Source organism: Hirundo rustica, chromosome 1 (genome assembly GCF_015227805.2).
Source record: "Hirundo rustica isolate bHirRus1 chromosome 1, bHirRus1.pri.v3, whole genome shotgun sequence".
Lineage (NCBI taxonomy): Eukaryota > Metazoa > Chordata > Aves > Passeriformes > Hirundinidae > Hirundo > Hirundo rustica.
In genome coordinates, this window is record NC_053450.1 from 150891993 (window position 1) to 150903821 (window position 11829).

Genomic DNA, 11829 nt, shown 5'->3' on the forward strand with positions numbered 1-11829 from the left:
TTTTGATGGTGAGAATTGACAGACAGTTGGAGTTTGTGCCATAAAAACACCTTCAGCAGTTTTCACATGGAAGAAGGGTCACGTAGTGCCAGGCTGAATGGGGGTGTTCTCATAAAGGATGAATCAGGAGCATTATTTGGATGCTGTGAATCATCAGCTGGGGCTTCTAAGAACTCTGTAACTTTCTTTCTTCTCTACCCAGTTGCAGTATCCCAAAGAGAGCACTTCATAAAGCAAGCTGCGGTTCGTGTTTGCCAAGAACATGCACTCAAAATCCAGGCATTTCAATCTAGAGAAATGGCACCAGCTAAGGACATTATAAAAGCCTACTGCTCACATGAATTAGAGAGAAATTGGGTGAAATGCTGACAAAATGTTTACTCATTTCGATTTTGGCCCAGAATTGTGGTTGTAATTCCTGTCAGATGTAACAAAAGCAGTAAATTGCAAAACAAGAAGCCACATTTCCTTTTGCAGGATGTGAGAGATGTCGGGGAGGGGGCTTGCCTGGAATATCAAAATTCCAGATTCTTCATGTGCCTCTTGGTGCTCCAGTGAGTGCTTCAGTATGGTCCCAGCAGCCTTTGGGCACTGCCGTGGTGCCACCCTTTGAAACAAATGCCTGTTCGTTGCCCTTTGCATTCTCTTTTTCCACATTCTTTGAATTATTTACATTTTTTAATTCAGCCTTCCACCTTCCTCTTCATCCTCTCAGCTGAGAGGTTACAGATCTCCCCTGCGGTGTTCATACACCCGTGGATGGCTGAAGCAGAACTCAGTGCTAAAGACTGGTGTCCATCCACAGCAAAAACCTGTCTTGGGGCAGTGCCAGGTGTGTGAGGAGCTCCGGGTGTGAGTGAGGAACTCCAGGTATGTGTGAGGAGCTCAAGTGTGCGTGAGGAACTCCAGATGTGTGTGAGGAGCTCCAGGTGTGCGTGAGGAGCTCCAGGTGTGAGTGAGAACTCCAGATGTGCGCGAGGAGCTCTAGGTGTGCGTGAGGAACTCCAGGTGTCAGTGAGAAGCTCCAGGTGTGCATGAGGAACTCCAGAGAGTGAGGAGCTCAGGTGTGTGTGAGGAACTCCAGATGTGTGTGAGGAGCTCAGGTGTATGTGAGGAACTCCAGGTGTGCACGAGGAACTCCATATGTGCGTGAGGAGCTCCAGGTGTGTGTGAGGAACTCCAGGTGTGCATGAGGAGCTCAGGTGTGCGTGAGGAGCTCCAGGTGTGCATGAGGAACTCCAGATGTGCATGAGGAGCTCAGGTGTGTGTGAGGAGTTCCAGGTATGTGTGAGAAGCTCCAGGTGTGTGTGAGAAGCTCCAGGTACCAGCCCTTGCTGCTGACAGCTCTCCTCTGTGACAGCAGCAAGAACACCAAGTGCATTTCTGTGGAGTCCTGCTATGGAGACAGCTGCTCCCTAAGAGAACCTCTTCAGGCCTTACATGCCCCCTTGGATTCCTGTGAGCCCCAATTACCATAATTTCCATGCTTTGTGGCTTACAGCATGGCCTGGCCTCCCTGGATCATTTTCAGCCCCGTTTGAGCATGGTTGGTGTTCCTCAGCTCCCCTCGGAGGGCGGCAGCAGGTGCTGAACCGTGAAACCACTTCCAGAGCTGCTCCATGCCAAAGAGAACATTCACCTGCTCCCCTCCTGCTGGTTTCCTGATCCCAATTAACTGTGGAGTCTGGCACGGAGCAAAAAAAAATGTGCTTTCTTTACAGTAGGAAATACAAGATGAGTAATAGCAAAGGGGTGAGGCTTTACAGACTTGTTTGAGCCACCTCTGTGGGTAATTGATTCAACGCCCGAGAGAACTGTGCTGGTGTCCGTGTCCATCTGTCATTCCTGTGGTACAATTAATCATGTGCATCTGTAGTGACAGTGGGAACTTCTGTGCTGCAGCTGAGCAGCAGGAGTCCTGGAAATGGAGAAACTTGTTCTTTGTTCTTTCACCGTTCTTCTATGTTTGTTTCAGAAGATAAATAACCAAATCACAGGGGAAAGTTGACAGCTAGGCTGTCCACAGACGGATGCAGTGATTTTCTGATATTCTCCTGGCTGGCTGCTCTTGATTGTTTCTGCTGGGCTGGAATCAGGGTGGTAGTGGTGAGGCAGATGGGAAGGGAATGCCTGGAGGAGCTGCTGCTGTGCTCGTGGACTTTGTGTTGTGCTCGGTGCACTTTAGTGTTTGGCCTTTTGAGGGCAGACTCCTTCCACAGTGTCAGCCTCGGCAGCCAAAAATGATGGGGGACGCGGCTCGAGTGTCTCTGGCCCATAATAACTGTATTTCTCTTTGTGATGCTGAGATACAGGTTTAAAATGAGCTGTATTGAAGCATTATATCAAGTGCAGCATGAAGCTAATGATTTTCCCTAGATAAGGGTTTTGACAGTGATGTCTGGAAGTGCATTCACATTGACCACACAAGTTGTGTATCTTCTACAAAGACAATTTTGTCTCCAACTTCTTCATGAATTTCATTCTAGGTGAGGATTTAACCCTGCATTGATGTCTTGCAGTGCTGTTGATTTACATCTATAAACACAATTGGGTGGGGAGAGGGGCATGAAATCAAAAGTTCTCCTTTTAATTTTTTGTGTGGTTGGTTTATTTCAGAGCAATTTTCAATTTGTCCTGTAGTTTTAAAGATCTTTGCTAGTTGTGTTGAGTGCTACACTGAACTGTGGAGAAACAGTTTCTCGCTTGAAAAAGTGAAGCATATTGGATTCACCATGCAACAATTGGAAGGGTAGAAGAAACACCAAGATAACCAGAAATTTGAGGATTTCTTTCCTCAACAATTCTACGATTCCGTACTTCTTCCAGTACATCTGGTCTAGTGAGGTGTCCAATCAGATGTGCTTTTCCAGCCTTGTTTGATTTTGTCCGTGGACTTGAAGCCCCTGACCTTTCTGGTGGGAGCTCCCAGTTTGTTCAGTTCCTGCCAAAGTGGGCAGCTAAAGCTGTGCTGTCCCTGGGGCTGCTCGCTGTAGACACAGCCATGAGAATCCGAAAGTCTCCTGCCTGCCAGGTGCCTTTGTCATCTGTGCTGGTGGGTGGAATGGGCTTGTTGAAGCACAGCGACCTTGCTTTGGCTGGTTTTGGTGGGAGGTCTCCGCAGTGAAGGATCTCTAGAGATGTTTCCCCGGGTGGGACCATCCAGATGGGTAAAGCAGAGCTGGGACAGCAGAGAAAGAGGGAGGGGTGTTTTGGAGGCAGTTTGCAGAGCAGTGACACCTCTGGTACTGTAGCACCTGGGTCTCTTTACGTGTTTAACCTTTGCCAGCCCGGTGAAGGAGCCCCCAAAGCCTCCTGTGCCCATCCTGGTGCCCATGTGTTTATTTCCCGGCAGTGAAGCTGCGGAGGAATTGCATACAAACACCAGCGTGCTGTTGCTGGTAACTTGGCTCAGTGGGGAGGTGAGGAGCAATTTTTGCTGTTATTTTTGAATTCACTTCTGCAGTCACATGGGAAAAGCTTTTCTCACCTCGCAGCAAAGGAAATGTAGGAAATGTTTCAATGTTTCTCTTTTTTTGTTATTTTTTGATACAGGTCCATCTAATCAGCTCCACCCACACAGCGGTGGTGTAGCCAGATCTCACACACTTCCTAATAACCATCTGCCTGTGAAATTAATGGCTTTTCTGCTTTTGCCGTAGCATGGAGGAAAAGACTGAGCTTTGAGTATTTGCTTAAAATATCTGTAGCGTGTGTGTGTGTGTGTGTGTGTGTGTGTGTGTGTGTGTGTGTATGCTCCAGGATGGAACTTGGTGCTCAACACCCCCCACTTTCCCATGTTGTAAATTACTATGGAGCAACTGGCCTTTCCCTTCATGCCATTCAAACAGGGCAGGTTCCCCACCTGCTGTGTGAAAAAGGAACAGCTGTGGCAACGTAGTATTCCCAAAATACCCCCTCCCAAGAGCTGAATGCAGGGCTGACAATGTCGGTTTGAGAAGTACGATGGCTGCCGTCCCGGTGTCTCCTTCAGTAGTGGGTGGGGAGAGAGGCAGGAAACAGGTCTGGAAGGAAATGCTTCCAACTCTGCTGAAGAAACAGAGCAGGGATATTTAGCAGATCACAGAAGTAAATTTGGGTTGTGTCAAGAGTAAATATTTCCCAAAGCAACAAATAAAACCCATGCAAGTTTTCCCTGTAAACCCTCAGCAGCTGATGGGGCAGGGCTCTGCATCGAGCAGGCTGGAGCCAGGGAGGGAGTGGGAGCACCAGCTGAGCTACTGGTGTTCACAGCCCTAAGTCCTGTCCCATCTTTCCTTGGATGGAAAATTTCCTTGGATCCACATGGAGAAAGACCATCCTGTCTCCCTGCCAGCCTCTTTTTGCTTAAGAAAATAATATTCCTGTCTGCATAGCTGTTTTGAGACTCTTTGTTGCTGCAATGTCTCCAAAAGTGAGGGGAACCACACTGGGACACAAAGGATTAGGCAGCCTGGCTGTAAAACTGGGCTTAAGCTTGAATTTTGGCTACAGAGTGTTGTAAGGTGCGAGGTGAGCCAAAACCGGAAGATTTGAAAGCAGGTGAGAGATCTGACCTAACCGATGGCATTGCTAGAGCAGAGGATGCCAAACTGTGCCCCTCAGCAGGTTCCTTGGACTGAACCTGAGCTGCTGCAGTGGGAGCTGAAGGACTACAGAGCATCACCCTGACATCAGGCATCAGCTCACCTCAAGGCCTGATGTGCTGGAGCTCCAGATAAAGGTTTATCTGCATCTTGAAGACCTCTGTGTTGCTAGTCCTACTGCTACTCTATTGCTAACTTTATTTTTGCATTATTAATACATCAGACTGGCTTTCCAGCCATGGGAAATCTAGTCAGAGAATCCAGCAGTTCTCACTGAGAGTTCAGGACCTTGCTGGTGAGAGGTGTGCTTGGTGACAGGGCTGCCATTCCCTCTGCCCACTCTGCCTGTGGGGGTCTTTGGAGCCCTGCAAGTACTGCCAAGGTTAAAGAGCAATTGCAGAGATTGCTTGGATTGCTTATCCTGGGAGACAACACCTTACTCCTTTTCTTGTTCTGTGTCACAGACATCTTGGAATGTCAAGCAAGTTTAAAAGGAAAAAGCTGCACAGGGAGAAGCTGTGCAGGAGCAGCAAAAATCTGCATGGAAATTTCCCCGTCCTCTCTTGTCTCTGTTCTAGTGTTCAGGTGTTTTAAAGTGTGGGGAGATTCCCGTGGGCAGGAATGTAAAATGTGTGTTCACGTGGAGTTGGGATCAGTGTGTGGCTGTGTGGGAGAGGAGTTTTGGCTCCGGGCTTGTGTTTTCATTATGTGAGGTCTGTGCTGTGGCGCGTGGGAGATTTCAGTAAAGAAGTTGCCGTTGCTGCCATCGGGCTAAGTCCCACTGGGAGCAGAGCAGCATTTTCACTTCTTCTGGTCTTGCCTGTCCTGAGCCCTTACCAGGTGTTCTGTGTCCAGGGCAGGCCACGCTCTTCTCCAAAGTCGTATGAAAAGCAGACACACACATTAGAAATGCTGGAGGCCAATATTCAGCCACCCCTGTGCTTGATTTGCACTGGGGATTTGAACTCCACATTCCCAGTTTCAGGGGGCACATCCTTAGTGGGGATGTAGGAAAAAGTGGGATGGGAACCCTCCTGCTAAAATGCATCTACTGTCCCTATACTGCTCAAAATGTTTGGCTGCCAGTGGGCCAACAAGGGAGGGTGCAATATTCCCTGTGGGTGCTGCAAGCTGTAAATCTGTGCCCCACAGAGGCTCTAAGTGCTGGCAAGAGGTGGGTGGGATTGTGCAGGAGCATGTTCAGGGTCCCCCTCACTGCAGCATCCCCAGTGCTGCACACATGAACAGGAGAACCCAGTGAGATCTGGGATTTCCCACGGCCTTAGGAATCCTGAGTTAGAGACACTCCTGTTACATGCGCTGAGATTTCAGGGACTTGAAGATTAAGCCAGGTGATATTTTTTTAATGCAACGTGTGATAAACACAGAAGATGTGAAGTCCAGGCTCTTTTTCATGCTGAACTCTCCCTGGAGCACGACCTTCCTCACCCCCATGGTCCTCCTCACCCCCTCATCCCCATGTACTCTTTCAAAGCACAATTTCACTCTGCTCTTGCCCCTTTGTCCTCCTCCTCCCTTGGAAGCTGCCATCACCAAAACCAGTGTGTTGCTCTTACTAATAGCAAGGTAATCAATTTGAGTCACTGTATACATTAGTAATGGCCATGTAATTCTAGTGCAAATTAGGTTTGGGCAGGCTGTGAAGCCCGAGATGTCTCGTCTTCCTGAGCAGAGCTTGGATTTACTGTCCTCTGGGGAAGGCCACAGTGAAACACCCCTGTGCCCCCCTCACAAATCCTCCCTTGATTGGATACAGTATGGTCGTCTGATTAAAATTGTGCAGCGGTTCAGAAAATGATTTTCAGCCAGTGCTTCACAGTAAATTACTTTTTTTTTTCTTTCTGCCAAGACAACAAATTTATACCTCAAGTACAGCTGTACTGTAACACTGAAATGAGAAGCTGAAGAAAAGCAAGATGGCATTGAGGCAAAGATAGAGAGGGGCTGGGAAACACCTGGTAGTGGTGACACCCTGCCAAGGGACATCCCTGCTCCCAGGATGATGCTGTCACTTTCACCCAGATCTCTTTTCCCACTGAGTCACATTTGCCTGTTCCATGGTCGGTATCCTGTAGGCAAATATCTGATTCCTAAGAATTTTAGCTTTTGTATTTTTCAAGTATCTGTAATCCTGCAATATTTCAGTGCATAAACTCCATACAGAGTCTTAGCTACTGCTTTCCCATTTTGGTCAGACAAACCAATTCCTCTCCAGGCCTGGGAATCAAGGACACCCCACTGTCTCAGGCCCCAAGAAATGTAAACAAACACGAGTTGGGGTGGGGAGAGGGAAACAAACTTGGGTAAATTATTTCATTACCTGAAGCTCTAATTGGAAGATTAACCCCCAATCTGCAAATGAACCAAATTTATAAAAATATGAAAACCTGTGACCCATTGTCCATTTTGGGTGTAGCCCCTGGTGGGGCTTCATCTGCCTGAAGTGTACCTGAAGGCCCTTCAATAAATATAATCACTTTTTATTCTCTTAATTTTGTCTGGCCTCTGTTTTTAGGTATCCCAAGAAAGCATTCATACCCCAGTACTTACCTCTGTGTCCCTGCGTGGGGTGTCACCTGTCCTGATGTGCCTTGTCCATACCTGTCACCAAACTGTCACCAAATGGGAGGCAGAGGGGAGGAGCACAGAATGTGTCCCTCCTGACACTTTCCCCTCCACCCCGATGGCCATGGCTACCACTGGAGCAAGGAAAGCCCCAGGACAAGGTGCCCACCATGAAATGTTTCCCAGCTCTAGGTGCTTAAACCACCCACTTCACACTGAACTGTCACTGAAGGAAATGAGGAAATGCTCAGTTTTCCCTCAATCCGTGGAATGGTGTCTCCTGTTTCCTATGTGAGCATCCCAGTGATGCCTGGAGATCCGTCTGTCCCTGATGCCTGATCCTGCACAGCTTGCTCATTGAAAACACTTCTGATGCTGCTTCTGCATGGGGAGAACCTCCCTCATGGGGAGTCTCCCTCTCCTTTATGTGCCGTGGCAAGGCCTGGGCAGGGAGGGATGGCACTTACAGGATGAATCCAAGACGAATCTCACCTTTCTTGTGTTGCCCAAAGGAGGGTCAGGAGGTGTGCCACCCTGACAGACTTTCTAAAAAGCATCTTGAGCATCTGTCTGCAGGAAGGTGTCCTTGGTGATGGCAACACTGTCCCAAGTTTGGCATGTTCAAGCCTTGAGGAGTCTGAGTTAAGCGTGCAGCAGTCAGCCCTTCCTGGTGGCTTCTCATGGACCTTGTGCCCTGTCTCAGGCGGCAATGCAAGATGTAACCAAATGTGTGCTGTTACCATCTGTTGGAACCAGCTGGGGAGGTGTTTTTCCTCTTCTATGATCCATCCCTCGTGACTCTGGAGGGGAGGGGGCAGGTATCTTCTGTTAATGGTCCAGCTATAAAAACCAGGTGGGGCAGCGTTCTTTATCTCTTCCAGGACCCATCCTCCCTCCAGGGGATATCTGCTGTTCATGGGCCATCGAGGCTCACTGCATGGCTGATACAATTCCATCATCCCACGTGGAGATGCTTCACCCAGGGGGAGGAGCCAAGTATTCCCACCTGGATAAAGACTGAGATTCAGAACACCAGCACAGCCTGTTTGCACTGGATTCCCAGAGGAAGACTGGACCCACCTCACCACCACTGGACCTTCAGAGAAAACAACACCCTTCTACAGGATCATCTCTGCCCCAAGAGATGATGTCACTCCAGGAGGACTTGATGGGACTGCTCCCAACACCCTGACCAACAAGATGTCAGGTTGTGTTCTGACTCGATCAGTGTTTTCTCTTTTTGTTTGTTTGTTTTTGTTTATACTACTACAATTTTATTTTTAATATTCCTAGCAAAGAACTGTTGTTCCTATGCCCATATCTTTGCCTGAAAGCCCCTTAATTTCAAAAACATAATAATTTGGCGGGAGGGGGGTTTACATATTCCATTCCAAGGGAAGCTCCAGCTTTCCCTGGCAGATGCCTGTCTTCCTAAACCAAGACATGCCCACCTAATCAGTGCTGAGCCTGTGCTGGATCTCCAGGCATTGGGCACCCTGGACTGAACCTTTCTGCCAGCACCTCCCACCCTATGGCAGAGGCTGCTCCTGTGAAAGGAGGCAGGGTAAGGAAGAAAAACAGAGAAAATAATCCATATAATCCATGCAGCCAATGTGTGCCTGAGAGGGAGTGATTGGTGGTGAGAAAAGGGGATATAGGATTTTTTTTTTTTTAATTTTTTTTTTTTTAATTAGAGTTAGGTAATTTATTGTCTGTGTGCTCGTGTGTTAACGTGTCTATGTGTCATTTGAAGTACCTTTCATCTAGTGGTATTCCATTGCATATATGTGGGTTGACACTGAGGTGAAGGTCTGAATCCACAATAATTTTTTGGCTTTCCTGCAGAAACTGTGACAGCCTGGGGGAGTGGACAAAAACAGGCAGCAAAGCAGCTTTATGTGTGGCATATTTAAGATATATGTTTGTATTCAAATAAATGTGAAACAGATTTCCTCCCTTTTGAGATAAAAAAGAATTAAATGGTAACTACAAGTCTGTCAATGGCAATGAACCACCTGCCTCTTTAACACCCTGGAAGCAGGAGATAATTTGCATGCGGCACAAACAAGTGGAGGAACTTTCTCACAACCGGAACCAACTTCCCACCTTTGCTGCAACACAGGCTCTCCCCGCTTTGGATTTGCTTCCTGAGCAGTGGGTAGTGTGAGGGAGGGAAGGCCTGTTTATTAAATTAAGAAAACATGTTCCACAGTACACTGTCACTGAGCCAGAAAGGAGCAGCTCCGTTGCCCAGCCCCTCTCCCGATCCCCACAGGACCAATCCTCACCAGGGATGATTTGTGCCTTCATCCATCCAGTTTGAAATGTCACATTTCCTGCTGCAGTTAGAAGGATCTTTTACCCACAGGATATATGTGTGTGCATCTGAAGGGGTGCTTTTGTGCCCTTCAGGTAAATATTTTATTAAGCAGTGTCCAACGCATAGCACAAGTAGAAAAGGAACATTGCCAAAGACTGTTATTGCAGCTTTCACGACCTTTCAGAGATCCCTGGGAAATGGAAAGAAGGAGTAGGCTTACAAAAGGAAGTGTAGTATTGTTTTTAAGCTGAGGGACAGCAGAGATGTGGTTTCAGTGTGCTCATATCCCAAAAGGATCTGCTTTCACTCTGGCAGTGGCTTGCCAACACGAGTCTGATGGGACACAGCAGAAGCAGCTGCCCAGTCCCTCCTGAGGCCACCTCCGGGCAGTTGGCAGCAAAGATCCACCATGTTTTGGTGGAGACAGGAGAAAAAGTGCCAGAGGACACCTGGTGCAGGTGAAAACCCCCATGGTGACACAACAGTGCTGTGCCCTGCTCCGAGGGTGCCCGACATCCCTCGAGGGGGTTGTGCCCAGGCAGTGGGGCAGCCTGAGCTGGGCAGAGGGCTGGAGAACCTGCTTTTGGGAACTCCAAGGCAACAGGGAGCATGCTGGTACAATGCAAAGTGGCAGCACCGTTTCTATCCCAAGCTTGGCCTATGCCATCTGCCACTCTTCTGTGGGACACGTGGGCATAGGTGGGGTGGTGACATGGGCTGGAGGCTTTTCTTCCTGAGAAACTGGGATAAAAGCAGCCAGTCTGAGGTGGGAGGGAAAGGAAGAGACACAGTAATTAATACAAGCCATTCTGTATTACCACTATTTAATTTACCAGTACAGGCATGCCTAACCACGCCTTGAATGTCACAAAAGGACAGGCCTGCTTGAAGAGTTCATCCTAAACATGGGGTCCCTCTGATTCTGACATTGTATCTGCAAACTCAAGATGAGATTTTCAGTTCCAGTAGCTGTCAAGTAGATCCACCCTTTTTAATGGAGCACAGAGCAGATCCAACGTAGTCTTGACTATGACAAGGAATTCAACAGGAATTATGTTTACTTGCTACACCTGTGTATGCATGAGGTTCCTACCCAAAATGGCTTAAGAGTTTTCAGGTGTGATCCTGCAAGCCCTTATTCACACAAGTATTCTCATTTACTTCCAAGGGGGCTCTTCATAAAAAGGAATTTTTTCTCTTTAGAGATGGAGTTGTGTTGCCAATTCACTTTTGGGGTGATTTTGTATGGGAAAGTGGCTCAAGATATTTGTGACTTGCAGATAGTGTCTCAATCATTTTTTCCATCCATCTTACTGTTTTCATGTACTTTTTTTTTTTTCCCCCTTATTTCACTTGTTCTTTCATGGTTCTTTGGCCTTGCCCACTTCAGACAGGGCTGATCAGCAGGGAAAAATGACCAGATTTTGAATATACAAAAGGAAAAGCATGAAGCCAAACCTTAGTATGGGAAAGTTTTAATTACCCAGCCATGATTGCATTACTCCAGCCCAGAGGAAATATGACTAATGCCATGTCTGTGCTTCTGGCATATGACTGCTGTCACATCCAGTGAGGAGTTATTAGTATTACAGAGGTGTGACTAAAGAAAATGGTGAGCAGAATGTGGAAATGAGCAGACACAGTCCTATTCCGTGTGCTAGGAATTTCTAATCTGGGATGGTAGAGAATGTCTGTGCCGGAAGAGCAGGAATAAATTGCTGTATTTTGTCATCAAAGAAAATCAAAGTTAGGCTTCAGGGAAAGTCATCCTAACCATGAACTGTGACACTCTGGCTCAAGTGATCCTTGAGTGCTGCTGAGTCTTCTCTGAGAGTGCTGATCCCTGCTTTTAACATGACTTATTCCTTTGGAGGAGACAGTCATTGACTAAAAAACTCAGAAATGGTCCTGTGAGGAGAGGCCAGAAAGCAGCTCTGTCCTGTGTGTGGTCTGCACTACAGGGTGATGGTTTAATTTTCCATCCCTCTGGCAGTGGTCCATCTTGCCCATTCCAGCTCCAGAGATGGATATGGAGAAAGCCTGAGTCTTGGCACACCCACAGCCTGTGGGAGGAGGGAATTGAGGAGCTTTGACCCTGTTCTTGCTGCTTAGAAGCTCAGCCTCCCATCCGACAACCCACTCAGGGTACAGGGTGCCCGTAGATCCTGCACAGGCTGGGTGGTGGCTCCCTCAGTGCTGGTGCTGTGAAGAGCAGGAGCTCTCGTTTGATTTTGCAAGGGAGTTCAAAGTGACTGAAGATATTTGATGGGAGACCTGAGCTCCAGGAAAGGCAGGAGTTGAGGTACCTATCTCTGCCTGGTGCCTGCTACCCGCTCAGCA